At 38.1% G+C, this 16960-nt stretch overlaps 1 protein-coding gene across 2 annotated transcripts in view; it reads left to right on the plus strand.

Annotated features, from left to right (window-relative positions):
- KNDC1 (kinase non-catalytic C-lobe domain containing 1) overlaps nucleotides 1-16960 on the plus strand; it is a 1471539-nt gene that overhangs the window by 373444 nt on the left and 1081135 nt on the right. The gene's annotated exons all lie outside the window — the stretch shown is intronic.

Raw genomic sequence — 16960 nt, forward strand, 5'->3', positions numbered from 1 at the left:
ACACTCCTGCCACTAGGGTGCAGGGGAACTTTCTCCAAAAAAGGGTAGCCTGGATTAGTGCTCAAGTTATACAAACAAAGCTAGATTCAGCAGGTCTGAATCTAGTCTATGCTACAGCAAACAAGGCGTACCAATTTAAGAAAGAAACAGTTCAAATAAACAGACACAATAGGCCTCTAACCAGAAACTCCCAGCTCAGAAGGGCGGAATCTACCCTCTCTTCCCACAAGAATGCAGACCACACCTTCTTAATGTAAAACAAGTGGTCTGAGGCCCAAGTGTGTAAGCCAAAGGCTTAAACTAACCATTACAATTTAATCAGTCTACTAACCAGCAGTAATAAATGCACCAGAATAAATGCAATTAAGTACTTTTAAGAACAGGCCGCAAAAGCAAAATAAAGTACAAGAAACACAAATACAGTAAAGCAGATTAATAAAGTGAATTTTTTTTATATAACAGTAGAAAATGAGCAAACTGATTTAAACAAATTACCCACTTAACCAGTAAAAAGCTCAAACCTGAGCCCTGTTCCAGCAGTCTTTAATCAGACAAGTTATAACTGCACATTCCTGCCTGTAGGCTGCAGGGGAACCTTCTCCAAAAAAGATGGCCTGCATCAGTGCTCAAGTTATACAAACAATGCTAGATTGAGCAGGCCTAAATCCAGTCTGTGCTGCAGCAAACAAGGCGCAGCAATTTCAGAAAGAAGTGGTTCAAATAAGCAGGCACAATAAGCCTTTAACCAGAAATTCCCAGCTCAGAAGGGTAGAATCTAGCCTCTGCTCCCACAAGAATGCTGACTACAAACCTTTTGTAAGTGTTTTCTGCTCATATTTCTTGGTGATTATTCTTTTAGTAACCTTACATTCTTGTCTCAAACCTAGTTCACTTTGTTTTGATGGTTTCTCTGACTTTTTCTCTACCTGGGTGCTAAACCCACTCTTTGCCCTCGCTATGCTCAGGCTCACTCCGCTCCCCTACCCTTCCCCCATTCCAACCCACCCCATTACAATTTCCTTTGTACCATCCACTCCCTTCCTCTTCCACTATCCACTGGCAGTCAACTTCCTGTCAAACTTTGAGTTACGTCACTTCTTGTGCCCCCTTTCCTCCTCTTCTAACAACTTCATACCTACTTTTATACTTTCATTCCATCCCTAAACTCCTTCCTCTAATCCTCATACCCTCCAGCAATGCAATACCTTATCACCTCACTCCTCTTTTTTTATAACTACTCTAACCTCACATCACTTTCACCTTCCTTCTCCACTGTTTCACTCTCCTATACCTTTGATACTAATTCTACACCATCCTTCTATGATATCTCCCCAGCCCTATTTAACCTCCCCAACCTATGTCTTTGTAAGCTATCTAGACTGCAAATACTCCCTCCTACCTACAAATCTAAACCCAAACTATACAAACAACATCTGTGTTTCATCCTACTCTCTCTGCCCACTAATAACTTACTTATATCTGGTGACATCTACCATAATCACAGAAACACAGAACTTTAATGAAGCTTTCGGGCTCTCAACCCTTCATCAGCATTACACAATATACAATTTACATCATTTAAATAGAGGAACAGTTAAAATCACATGATCAACTAGCCAATGAATTTTTAAAAGTTTTTTTTAAAAGGGAAATGTTTAAAACATGAGAATACATGCAAATAATATGTTGTGCATAATATATTACATAAATAATATTTTATAAGTTATTTAATTGGCGTTTAACTAGTATTGGTTTTATACTAGTAGTGTTATTTAATCCTGGTGGGGTTTCAGCTTGTAGTCTTATTATCCACTCTAATTCTCTTGTTTCTACAAGGTTGTTTGTCACCCCCCCTCATACCCATTTGTATTGCATCTATACATCTGAATCTAAAAGTATGCGTATTGAACTCATATATATGCTTATATAGGGCATTGGTCTGTATTTGTCTGTTTATTTCAGACCTATGTTCAATTATACGGTCTTTCAACCTCCGTATAGTCTTCCCTACATAAAATGCTTGACAATTCACACAAGTGGCAAGATAAATAATTTTCGTGGTGTTGCAATTTGCATTGACATGAAAATAAAATTTCTTATGTGTTGTAGGGTGTATAAAAGTATTGTCTCCTTCAAAAATATCAGCACAACAGGTGCAGTTATAACATTTATAAGTCCCTTTATTGCTGTAACCAACACTGTGCCTTATGTCAAAATCCTTGTAACACAACATATTTTTCATAGACTGATTATTTCTGTAAGCAAAACTAGGTTTGGATCCTACTATAACACTTAACTCTGGCATAGCCATAAGTATAGGCCAATTTTTATGTATTATACTACTAATTTGATTAGAATAACCTGAGAAGGTCGTTGTATATCTTAATGTTGTTTCCTTCTTTTTAATAGGCATTAAATTACCATGGTTTGCATCTATATTCTCCTCTAAAAATATTGGTTTGTAGCTTGTTTTCCTACCCTCTGCTATCATATCAATATTTTTCTGTATAATATCAGAATATCCACTTCTTAAAAATTCAGCTTTCATTATTGATGTCTCATTCAAATATACCTGTTCTTCAGTTGTTAATCTACTTATTCTGATTAGTTGTGACTTAATTATACTTTTAAACACATGTGGGGGGTGCATACTATTACTATCTAGATATCTTATTGTGTGCGCATCTTTTTTATGTACCATAGTGTGTATTACTTCATCCTTTTTATACACTTTCACATCTAAAAATACAATCTCATTTGATGATGAACACATTTTAAAGTTAAAGAATTTAGTAGTGTTATTGATATATGTGACAAACAAAAGAAGATCTTCAGCACCATCCCATATGAAAAAACAATCATCTACAAATCTAACATAGCTTTTCACATGTATATTCAGTGCATGTTTGTTACTCAAAATATATTCCTTCTCCCATTGAAACAATACAAGATTCGCAAAAGTATTTGCAACAGATGTACCCATGGCTACTCCTGTTAGCTGTTTGTATGGTATGCCATCAAAAATAAAAATATTGTTTGTTAGTACTAAGAGAAGGAGAGAACATATATTTTCCACATCTCGAGGGTGTTTGTTGGTACTAGACAATAATAACCTTCTAATGGCTTCTACTCCATAGTCAATAGGAATAACAGTGAATAGTGATTCTATGTCCAAAGTTACAAAAGCAAAGTTGGAGGAAGCAGTTGTATACCATGACTTAAGCTTCCTTAAGAAGTGTGTACTATCTTTCACTATGCTTCCACATTTAGGTAGTAATTCAGATAAAGTGATCTGTAAATATTTGGATATAGTTTGTTATCCAGCCCTTACCTGAGACAATAGGTCTCAGGGGGGGTTCTTCTAGAGACTTGTGTATCTTTGGGATCCCGTATATTTGGGGGATCTTTGGACATGGTGTGGAGAAGTAGTTGAATATATCAATTGAGATGTCATTGCTTATCTGCATATCATAAATAGCCATGTTAACTTGTGTTATACAATTTTTTACTTCTTGAAATGTTACCTTTTTAAATGTACTAGTGTCAGATAAAAAACTGGAAAATCTATTCATATAATATGTTCTGTCCATTAGAACCACGGCCCCTCCCTTGTCTGCTTGTTTTATTATTACATCATTATTTCTTTTCAGATCTTTGAGAGCTAAATATTCTTTATAGGTAAGGTTGTATTTCATCTTAGTTTTATCACATTTACAAAACAGAGATCTCAATTCTGATTCAACAATATTAGTGAATGCTAAGATAACTGGAGATAATTGTGGTATGAACAGACTTGGTTTTTTACAACTACAATTACTTTCAACAGAATTCTTAAAAATTAATTTTAGCATGAGGCTTCTAGCAAAAAGTCTTAAATCTATAATGGAGTTTACCACGTCATCCATAGCAAAGGGAATGAACTTCAAACCTTTGCTTAGTATAGACAACTGTTCGTCTGGTAAAATGTTATTTGTTAGATTTAAAGTACCTTGGTTTATTGATGGCTTCCCATCTATCTGCGTGGCGTTTTGTTGCTTTTTCTGGGGCTGCTGCATTTCCTTTTTGTCGCTTGGGTCTGGGGTGAATATGTTAGCTCTTTCAGCTCCTTGTCGTTTAAGAAAGAATGCAGTCACTCGACAACAGACTAGAATTAAAAAAGAAACGTAAACTCCAAAGGGACATTGATGATTACCAAAATGGACATATATTTTCTTGGCCGAAAACTGAGTTTAAATATTTAGCTAAAACCGCTAAATATAAGCAACAGCCTTATTTCGCCTCATCGACTAAGGAGAAAACGAGAATGCTTGACCGATTGGATGATTTCGCCCAGCCGGGCGCATCAAACGAGAATTCAACCACTCAGCGAAGACGTGAGCCAAATGCTACGTACGTAGCGCAACGACAAGGAGCTGAAAGAGCTAACATCGAGAAAGTAAATGAGAAGGAAGCTCATAAACGTCCGGTAGGATCTAATGTAGAGATTCTACTCAACACGACAGTTGAAAATGTAACCTTGGATTCACCAAGAACGCCGATGATGACAGAGCAACAGCGGGAACCAAAAGAAAAAAGGGCAAACAGATATTTCCACTTTTTTACCGTTTCGCCTGCAACAACCAGAAAGGGTCCTGGTGAAGCAGGCATATACGGAAAGTACAACGCCAACTGTAGTGGAAAATTCACCCCAGACCCAAGCGACAAAAAGGAAATGCAGCAGCCCCAGAAAAAGCAACAAAACGCCACGCAGATAGATGGGAAGCCATCAATAAAACAAGGTACTTTAAATCTAACAAATAACATTTTACCAGATGAACAGTTGTCTATACTAAGCAAAGGTTTGAAGTTCATTCCCTTTGCTATGGATGACGTGGTAAACTCCATTATAGATTTAAGACTTTTTGCTAGAAGCCTCATGCTAAAATTAATTTTTAAGAATTCTGTTGAAAGTAATGGTAGTTGTAAAAAACCAAGTCTGTTCATACCACAATTATCTCCAGTTATCTTAGCATTCACTAATATTGTTGAATCAGAATTGAGATCTCTGTTTTGTAAATGTGATAAAACTAAGATGAAATACAACCTTACCTATAAAGAATATTTAGCTCTCAAAGATCTGAAAAGAAATAATGATGTAATAATAAAACAAGCAGACAAGGGAGGGGCCGTGGTTCTAATGGACAGAACATATTATATGAATAGATTTTCCAGTTTTTTATCTGACACTAGTACATTTAAAAAGGTAACATTTCAAGAAGTAAAAAATTGTATAACACAAGTTAACATGGCTATTTATGATATGCAGATAAGCAATGACATCTCAATTGATATATTCAACTACTTCTCCACACCATGTCCAAAGATCCCCCAAATATACGGGATCCCAAAGATACACAAGTCTCTAGAAGAACCCCCCCCTGAGACCTATTGTCTCAGGTAAGGGCTGGATAACTGAAACTATATCCAAATATTTACAGATCACTTTATCTGAATTACTACCTAAATGTGGAAGCATAGTGAAAGATAGTACACACTTAAGGAAGCTTAAGTCATGGTATACAACTGCTTCCTCCAACTTTGCTTTTGTAACTTTGGACATAGAATCACTATTCACTGTTATTCCTATTGACTATGGAGTAGAAGCCATTAGAAGGTTATTATTGTCTAGTACCAACAAACACCCTCGAGATGTGGAAAATATATGTTCTCTCCTTCACTTAGTACTAACAAACAATATTTTTATTTTTGATGGCATACCATACAAACAGCTAACAGGAGTAGCCATGGGTACATCTGTTGCAAATACTTTTGCGAATCTTGTATTGTTTCAATGGGAGAAGGAATATATTTTGAGTAACAAACATGCACTGAATATACATGTGAAAAGCTATGTTAGATTTGTAGATTGTTTTTTCATATGGGATGGTGCTGAAGATCTTCTTTTGTTTGTCACATATATCAATAACACTACTAAATTCTTTAACTTTAAAATGTGTTCATCATCAAATGAGATTGTATTTTTAGATGTGAAAGTGTATAAAAAGGATGAAGTAATACACACTATGGTACATAAAAAGATGTGCACACAATAAGATATCTAGATAGCAATAGTATGCACCCCCCACATGTGTTTAAAAGTATAATTAAGTCACAACTAATCAGAATAAGTAGATTAACAACTGAAGAACAGGTATATTTGAATGAGACATCAATAATGAAAGCTGAATTTTTAAGAAGTGGATATTCTGATATTATTATACAGAAAAAATATTGATATGATAGCAGAGGGTAGGAAAACAAGCTACAAACCAATATTTTAATAGGAGAATATAGATGCAAACCATGGTAATTTAATGCCTATTAAAAAGAAGGAAACAACATTAAGATATACAACGACCTTCTCAGGTTATTCTAATCAAATTAGTAGTATAATACATAAAAATTGGCCTATACTTATGGCTATGCCAGAGTTAAGTGTTATAGTAGGATCCAAACCTAGTTTTGCTTACAGAAATAATCAGTCTATGAAAAATATGTTGTGTTATAAGGATTTTGACATAAGGCACAGTGTTGGTTACAGTAATAAAGGGACTTATAAATGTTATAACTGCACCTGTTGTGCTGATATTTTTGAAGGAGACAATATTTTTATACACCCTACAACACATAAGAAATTTTATTTTCATGTCAATGCAAATTGCAACTCCACGAAAATTATTTATCTTGCCACTTGTGTGAATTGTCAAGCATTTTATGTAGGGAAGACTATACGGAGGTTGAAAGACCGTATAATTGAACATAGGTCTGAAATAAACAGACAAATACAGACCAATGCCCTATATAAGCATATATATGAGTTCAATACGCATACTTTTAGATTCAGATGTATAGATGCAATACAAGTGGGTATGAGGGGGGGTGACATAAACAACCTTGTAGAAACAAGAGAATTAGAGTGGATAATAAGACTACAAGCTGAAACCCCACCAGGATTAAATAACACTACTAGTATAAAACCGATACTAGTTAAACGCCAATTAAATAACTTATAAAATATTATTTATGTAATATATTATGCACAACATATTATTTGCATGTATTCTCATGTTTTAAACATTTCCCTTTTAAAAAAACTTTTTAAAATTCATTGGCTGGTTGATCATGTGATTTTAACTGTTCCTCTATTTAAATGATGTAAATTGTATATTGTGTAATGCTGATGAAGGGTTGAGAGCCCGAAAGCTTCATTAAAGTTCTGTGTTTCTGTGACTACTGTTGTTCTCAGACATCTACCATAACCCAGGCCCCTCTCCTCCTAAGCACCAACCTCCATTATCCTCTACCTCCCCATCTTCTTCTACTCCCTCTCTCCATCCTCAGTCTGTTTCACTGAACTCAACCATATCTAAAAACCTAGCCATATACTCTCTAAATATTCAAAGCCTAAACAATAAAATCACTGGATTCCATGTCCGGATATCACATACAAACCTTCACATCCTTTGCTTATCAGAAACTTGGCTTGTACCCATCCTTCACTCTAATAGCCTCAACATCTTCCCCCTTCCCCTCACCCATCCCTGACTTTTACCCAACTGATTTATCGTAAACTGCCACTTAAACCAACACATAAAACTAGCTGTTGCCTCCATCTGTATCTTTCCTGGAAACAGCCTGCTCACCCTAGAGAAAATCCTATCCTGGCTCTCCCATAATATACCCTATGAAACCCTCATCTTAGGAGATGTCAACCTAGACTGGTCCAAGCTCAAAACTGACTCCCCTCAAATTAGCATAAATCTGCATGGTTACCATCAACTAATAACTCCCCAACATGACTCCACAAAAACTTAACTTCTGGCTCTATAATTGACTGGATACTCCCCTACTACTCTACCAGACCAACTTAGTGACCATCTACCCACCTCTGTCCTTAGATACACCTCCCAACCTGCCAAACCTGACCTGTGTAGAGACCGCCACAAACTTCAGTACAAGCCAGTTCAACTCTATTCTATCTTCCACTGACTGGTCTTTCTTTAAACACATCTCTCTAAATGATGCAGTAAATTAGTTTCAATAGCATCTTCCTGTATACCCAGAACTCCCTTGCTCCCACCAGAAAAATTAGAATAAAATCCAATTGTGTTTCATGGCTTTCCAAAGAAACTAAATCCCTCATGCTCCAAAGAGATAATGCTTGGAAATCCTGGATCAAAACTAAGGAACTACCCTCACTTCACAAGTATAGACATCAGAAATCTTACTAAGAAACAAATCAGTGCTGATAAAAAGTCCTTCTTTACCTCTGCCCAACTAAATAAATCCAACCCTCATACTTTCTAACGACCATTAATACAATTATTTCTCCAGGCTGCCCCTCAAACTCCTCCCCCTACCCAAATACAACCCCTCTGGAAACAGCTACCCTACTTAATAAACACTTTGATGTTATTCAAGCACTCTTGCCATCCAGTGGTAACACTACTCAGCCTACCCCTCCCAACAAATCTAACTCTAATACTTTCTCCTTACACCCTGTTCCTATTCCTGCATCTCACCTCCTTCTCTTAAGCTCAAGCCCTGCTCTCCTTCCACTGATAATCTACCTCCTACCTTTCTCAAACTGGCTGCTGTTTCATTAGCTTACCTAGTGTATGTACTAATCAATAGGTTCATGCAGGAATCCACTGTACCCCACCCTTTAGAAATCCTTTTTCACTATGCCTCTACACAAAGGTGGTAATTCCACAGACCCATCTAACTATTGGTCCATAGCTAACCTATGCCCCCTCTCTAAAATTCTTGAAAAATGCATCCACTCACAACTTCTAAAACAACTCCTTCACCACAATCTTTTCACACCAACCCAGCATGGTTTTCATCCCAACCATAGTACAACTACTGCCCTCCTATCCTTTACCCATACCATTGCTGAGGCCCTGGATAACAGTGAGCCTGTCTAGTCTCTTCCTAGACCTTTCGAAAGTGTTTGACACTGTCTCCCCATCCGCTACTGCTATCTAAACTTGCAAGTCTCAATCTATCTTCCTCCGCCCTAGCCTGGTTCTCCAGCTACTTATCCTGCAGACAGCTGTCTGTTAAATTGCTCTCTTCCTCTTCCCAATTCTTACCTGTCTGAACTGGAGTTTAAGGCTCCATCCTTGGCCCCCTCTTGTTCAGTATTTTCATCAGTGACCTCCACACATCTTGTAAACCATCCTCGTTCATCCAGTATGCCGACAGTTCCACTCTCATCTCCATCTCAGACCTCGGCGGCCGTATCTCCGCTCCCCCCAGAGTCCTGGAGGACAGGACGCCCATCTCTGAACTCCATGACTCACTTGACATACCTTTTTATCTACCAAACAGTGGCTAACCAGTAACCTACTCATCTTCAACCCTAAGAAGACCAAACTATTACTATGTCTCCCTCGCTCTCTCTCCCCTCAAACCTTCCTTTTCTCTATTTCTCCCTGCTCTCTCTCCCCTCATCCCTCTTTTCTGCTACTTCCTCTAATAACAAAACTATTAAACCTGAAGCTCACACAAGACTCCTTGGAGTCATCGATGATGAACCAAAATTTAATATGCACCTTCTCCAATGTATAAAAAGGAAAACCAGAAACTAGGTTTACTATATCGTAACAAAAAATGTCTAACTCCAAATGCACAAGCTCTCCTCCTCCACTCCCTTCTTTATGCTGCCCCTGTGTTCACCAGCATTCAAACGACAACCTTTAACAAACTCACCATAGGATAGCCAGATTTATCACAAACTCTACTTACAATACACATCACTGCCTAGCCCTTTCATCCCTCCACTGGCTTGAATTCCCCAATTTATTGTTGCGATCACAACTTCAAATGCTACACTTCATTCTCTACAAACCTTCATCTCTATCTGCACACCTTCTCATACTCTCCATACCTCTAATCATCAACTACTACACACCTACCAACCAAAAAAGATTGCAGTAGGCAAACTCGTTTTTATAAACACTCCATCACCGAAACTTGGAACAAACTTCCTAGAGACATATGTCCCACCAGTCACCCAACAACTCAGACGTCATCTGCTTAAAACCAACATCTGTCCTTGTAAAGCCCCAACTTGCCAAGGTAAGGCAAAACAGCTCTTGTACTTTACAAAAGAAACACTGAACCAGGCATGTCCAAGGATTAGCTTCTGGTGATTTCTCCTGTCCACCTGGTGGATCTGGGCATACTGGGGCAATGCAGCAATTGCCTCATGTACACAGACAACCCTCTCCTCCTACCACCTAACACTACAACCTGTGAGAGATGCACTTACATAGCCAAACTGGAAGCAAAGCTCTCTCCACCAAAGATTGTGCTAGACAGTTAAGAGGAGAAGGTTAACACCTGCACTACAGATCAAGCAACACATAGCCCTTCAAAACTCACGGCACCAACATCCACACACAGTAACACTAAACCCACTTATGCAGAGGCCCTTAACATTAACCTGCCCAAACAACAAGAACCTACGAAGCTGAAACACAAACACCAATCACAACCAAAGTGACACATAGCTCAAAACACCAGTGTGCCACCAAACAGCCCCTAAGGCAAGACAGCATACCCAACACTTTAGTCATAGGTGAATCTATAGTCAGGCACACTGATGCCCCACTCACCAGGCTGAACAAGGAGAAAATTACTGCCAGCTGCCTGTCTGGTGCTAAGATCTGCCACATAACGCATGGACTCACGTCACTCCACAAGTACAGATACGACTCTGTCATTGTCCATGTTGGAGTTAATGACTTGAGACGTACCTCCCTGGACTACATGAAAAGAGACATAGAAGAGCTCTTGGATCATGTGGCCCAGATAGGTATGACCCTAGCCCTGAGTAGTATCCTACCTTTGCCCAGAATACCACCACAGCATAAGGGCAAAATGATTAACGTCAACAGTTGGCTAAATTTCTGGTGTCATTCAAAGGGGATCCAATATCTGTCTGCCTGGGATGACATTATCGACGAACCACGATGCTTTGCCAGAGATGGTCTGCACCTGTCACCCCTGGGATTCAGGTTACTGGCTAAGGCTCTTGCCACCCCTATAGTGACTTTTTTAGGTAAGGTTCAAAGGACAACACCACCACCGTAACAGATGCAAGCATGCAAAATCTAAAGGTAATGCTCCTCAATGCTAGAAGTTTAAACCTCAAAATGCACTCCCTTAAGGCACTCCTAAAAATGGAGAACATAGATATCTGTGCAGTAACAGAGACCTGGTTCAAGGCTCCAAAGAGCACCTCTGCAATACCAGGCTACAACTCCTACCACACTTTTCGGCCACCAATCCAGGACAGAAGCACTAGACAGAGGAGTGTCCATATTCACCAAGGATATTCACACCTCCAGACTAGTTGCCCAACACAATGCATCTGAAATTCATATTGATGTTTTCACCATTTATTTTAAGTAACCCCTGTACATATGAGATATATACATATACATGGATATAGGTACTTTAATACTATATTCACACAATTTTATTCACTGTCACACGATAACCGTAATCTGTGTAGTTATTTAATTAACTTTAAACCTTACTGGCCCAGATTAATACAAGTCAGTATATTAAGGAATTTTGGTATGCTGTTTCTGTTCTGTTTTGTTTTATTTATTAATTGATCTGCATTTATTTAATTGTTTACTTAGTTATTTACATTATAAAATACTATAGCATCAATGGCAAATATGAGCAACATGCATATTAATAATTATTGGAATTTTAGGGGTTAAAAATGTCCCATTAAATGATTGGCCAGTGGGGAGAATTTTAGTAATATTTAAATGAAAGAATTGTAAAGCAGATGATTCTGATGAAGTCTCTGTATTAGGAGATGAAAGCGCTAAATCTGTTTTGTTCTGTGTGTTTGGATTAATAAATTCTTCTTGGGTGTAACCTGGCCATCGATTCTTTGGATTACTATTAGAAAGTGCTTGAATTGCTCTTCTTAGTTTTGGTCAGAATTCTTTCCTTTTATTATAAAGCTTGTTGCTGTTATGGTTCCACCATGTGGGTTTCTTTCTGTGGTTTGACCTACACTTATTCCTACGGGGTACAGCTGCAAATTTTTGTGGATTCAGTGGAATTAAATAGTTTGATGCTTGCCAATGTATGACTTGGGAGTAGGTGGTTTGTCTTAAAGAAATTTCTAAAGGTACTTTGTGTGGAAGGGATCTCTGGTTCCAGTTTTATTTCAAAGGAGACTGCTTTATGGTCAAACCTAAAAAGTGGTGAAGATTTGCAAGGTATGGTGAAAGATGTTCCCATATTAGTAAGGACAAGATCCAAGATGTTATTTCCCTGGTGGGTAGTCTGACTAATTGTACCAGGGCATTTGTATTGATGAAGTCCAGGAATCACTGTGCTCGTGCACTAGTGTGTGGTGTAGGTTTCTCAGTCTAGTTGTGTAATTTAGATCACCTAAAAAAATGGTACCTGGGTTTAATAATGAGTGATTCTAGTTCCTGTAGGCAGCCGATTTTTGGCTTTTTTAATCAGAGGGAGTTGTATAGCTACCTGATGTATGGAATTGACCTTTCTGATGGTTATTTGGACATAAAGAAGCTCTAGTACATCATTTTGCTTTTGCAGTTTTGATATGGTTTCTTCTGGATGTAAATTGAGGCACCTCCACCTTTTATCTTTTCCTGTACAGTAGGTGGTTTTAAACGTGTGGAAGGTGTTATAGCCCTGCACATTCAGAATGATCTCCACTATTTTTAACCATGTCTCTACATAGTCGTCAGTGTCTTCCCAGGTGAGAAAGTCTTGTAGGGAATTGACTTACTTGTAAAGGCTCATAACTTTGATCAGTATCACTTTCATATTTTCCTTTGCTTGCATTATGTTAGGAGATTTATCACATTGGCATTACCTAATAAATGCAAGGTACTATTGGTCTGGGCAATGTCTTTTCCAGTAATTGAAACCCTTGATAGGACAGATGCAAGCTGTCCCTGGTGAATCAACATTGTCTGTCAATCATAATCTCATATACATTTTTTAAGCAGGATGGAGTGGTGGAGACTTGGCAATCATGGATGTTGACTTTAACATTTAAATGTATAAAATGAGCTGGTAATCTGTATATATCTGAGGAAGTTTTTTTAATTAAAAAGACAAAAAGCTCTTAAATACATTTTTATTTCTTTTAAAACTAAATTTGTAAGTAATGTACAGTGTTCATATTTACGGTAGTACGAGACTCATTTAATATACCCGCTGAGGATACCAGTGAAGTCATTTTTGTTGTGCTAGTTTAAAATATTGGATCCCCTTTAAATGACACCAAAACCTAAAGCCAATTATTGAAGTCCATTTTTTTGCTGATATGGCATCATTCTTGGAGGAATGCTGCTCAGTGCCAGGCTCATACCTGCCTTGGACAGATATCTGAGAGCTACATCATGTCTCTCTTCATATAGTTCAGGGAGGTACACCTCCAGTCACGGACACCGATGTGAACTATGACTGAGTCATGCTGGTACTCACTGCTCAAGGACTTGAATCCATGCATGACCTGATGGAACCAGACAAGCAACTAACCATCACACTTTCCTTGTTCAGTCTGATAAGAGGCACATCTGTACTTCTTACAATGGAGTCACCTATTACAAGAATGTTTAGGTCAATGCCTGCCTTACAGGCTCAGCATCTGTGACTTCAGGACTCCTTGTGCTATCTGAAAAAGTAGGCTAAATATGCTGAGTGTTTGTCCTGTATTCTGTTTTTGAGGTCTATGAAGTTTAGACAAGTTAATCTTTAGAACCTCAGGATATGATGGGTTAGATGTATTCTGACAACCTTGGAGAGATATGATGTGTGGTGTGCTGTACTGCTGACAATGTTGTCAGAGTTTTTCTGAGAGACTTTTTCTTCCAAAGATATTCTATATGTATACCTCTTGCACACTGTTATACTGTGAGTAATAGGTGATATACAGCATGAGTCAATTCTTACACTGTCTCAATTTACCTGTTTCATCACCCTGGCTAGAGAAGTTGTGGGTATGTGCTGTTCCATGTTACTGACTGGACTGGCTCTGGGGCAGGGGTAAATATAACTGTTTGGAGTTTGGTTGTAGAATAATGATGGGGTGGACTTTGCTACTCATTTAAATTTGAATGCAAAACTATCCTAGAAACCTTCTTCTGCCACCAGTAAGAACTGGTAAACTAATTATAGTAACAAAAAAAAAACAAAACCCTCCCAGATTGGATGCTAAAATCAGTGCAAGCAGTATCAGTGCACTTAATATTAAGCAGTTTTATTAAAATCATTTGTACATGGTACATGGTTTAATTGAAGGGGTTTTAAAAATGATACCCAACATCCTTATTGTCAACAGCCAGTAAACATAGAGGGGGAGAGAATTATGTTGTCAAATTATCATAAGGGGCAGGCAATAACAGATGTACTGGATTTAACAAGACAACTACAACAGGCTGAGGGAGAAGGAAAAATAATTAGAACTTGTTTTCAACTGACTGTCCTGAAACTGCCCCAATGCAAAAACAAGTCTCAAACTAGCCTGACCTGCACTCAATACACAAAAATGAAACCAGGGCTTAACAACCATTAGACCACTGACTTAAACAGCAAAAAAAAAAAAAAATGCAGGCAACTATGAACTGCAATCACAAATATCAGCTTGAAAACCTTAGCTAAAGCAAACAGCGATTGTTCATATGAATTTAGAATGATATCAAGAAATGAAAACACTTAATCTGTCTTTCTGTGTCTAATGGAACTGTTATGCAACAGCAATTAAACAAAATCACTTCAAACAGCAAATTTGGAATTCTTACACCCATAGCTCTGAGATGACTGGCCTGGAAATGCAACTGTAATGTGAGATATTGCTAGCTATTCCAGGAGAAGTAGGGCAGTGGATGTGTAACATATGCCAGCATAGCTAGCTGGACTTTTGTAAATAATTGTATGTCATTTGTATATTAAACTGATTTATACAGATGCTTGTGTTGAAAATGTATTTTTAAAGCTGCTTGTGTTAAAAATGTACCAACAGTGGGTCCTGCTGAACAGAAAAGAAATACACTAGGGTATAACTGTTGAAATTAATATGTTGTAACCGAGGATACTAGAAGAGAAGAGGTTAATCTCAGTTTTGCTAACTTTGAAAAACAGTCTGAAATTAAATTCCCTGGTTTAGGCCATAAAGATTGTATCTTACAGTTATGATTGCCACCAGAGACGAAATGTCTATGAAAACCAGGACTAGAAATCCTACTGTATTGCCCTTAGGGGTGAACTAATTGCTACCCTGGAAGGGTGGAAGTTTTGAAATGTTTTTATAGCTTCCAGATGCTATAACAAATCACAGCAAAGCTCGATCTCTGTGTATGGTAACACTATGTGCTAAATTCTGGTTCTGTTTCTAGCAAAGGGGATAGTGTGAGAACAAGAATCAGATGAGCAGATGTATGTAATGTCATTCTGTAATGCAGAACTAAAATGATATTAGACGAGAGAGAAGTCTGAGAATCAGATGACCAGATGTATGTAATGTCATTCTGTAATACAGAACTAAAATGATATTAGACGAGAGAGAAGTCTGAGAATCAGATGACCAGATGTATGTAATGTCATTCTGTAATACAGAACTAAAATGATATTGGACGAGAGAGAAGTCTGAGAATCAGATGACCAGATGTATGTAATGTCATTCTGTAATGCAGAACTAAAATGATATTAGACGAGAGAGAAGTCTGAGAATCAGATGACCAGATGTATGTAATGTCATTCTGTAATACAGAACTAAAATATTAGACGAGAGAGAAGTCTGAGAATCAGATGACCAGATGTATGTAATGTCATTCTGTAATACAGAACTAAAATGATATTAGACGAGAGAGAAGTCTGAGAATCAGATGACCAGATGTATGTAATGTCATTCTGTAATACAGAACTAAAATGATATTGGACGAGAGAGAAGTCTGAGAATCAGATGACCAGATGTATGTAATGTCATTCTGTAATACAGAACTAAAATGATATTAGACGAGAGAGAAGTCTTGGCGCAGTCTAGTTTTTGGAACCTGACATAGAAGGATCTCTCACCCACTTCATCTTGCCTTGCTTTTAGTAAGTGACCAGGGGATAGTACTACTTTAGGTCAGTCAGGAAAATCTAGTGAAATTATTTAAGTACTGTTTTTCTGTATCTTCATAGGTTCATAGGTGTATACTCGGCTAATGGCTCTGGGGCCTTTATAAGCCTAGCCATAGGATTACCCTGGCATCATGCCACCCGACTTTAGTTCCCAGTGCCTCTGTCGAGTAGAGACATGGGAGTTATCCCCGGGGTGAATTTTCTATTTCCCATCCACTCATCAAGATTTCTCTTGAAGGTCAGCGAGGTGCTCTGCTTGACATGTATGGGAAGTCTGTTCCATGGCATGGGCAATCTCTGGCTTATGAACCTGTCCCTCCCATATGTTCTGTTCATTGTGGTTTAAGTCTTTGGAGCATGTGGTGTGGAGGGATTGGGATTTCTTTAGATGTAGTATTTCTAACAGAGCTGGGTCAGACATGGCTTTGTATGTCAAGCCGAGATCGCCTCTAAGTACGCGATATGAGACAGAGAATAATTGGAGTTTTTTTAGTCTGTCAATATAGGACAAGTGTTTAAGACTTGGGGTCGTCTTTGTGAGGTACTTTTGTGGCCTCTCCAGTTGTTGCAGGTGTCTAGTGAGGTTCATGCCAAATGGGGCATGTACTCAATGATTGGCCTAATGAGGGAAGAGTAGAGAGAGACAATGACCTCTTTCTTCCTGGATGCAAAACCCCTGGTAATGAGATGTGCCACATAGAAAGGCTTTCATCAGAAATCACACAGTGGCAATGTGGTGACCAAAAAGGAGGTTGCTGTCTATCTGTGTTCCCAGCTCCCT

The sequence above is a fragment of the Protopterus annectens genome, chromosome 14.part0, assembly GCF_019279795.1.
Source record: "Protopterus annectens isolate FY-2018-M chromosome 14.part0, PAN1.0, whole genome shotgun sequence".
Classification (NCBI taxonomy): Eukaryota; Metazoa; Chordata; order Ceratodontiformes; family Protopteridae; genus Protopterus; species Protopterus annectens.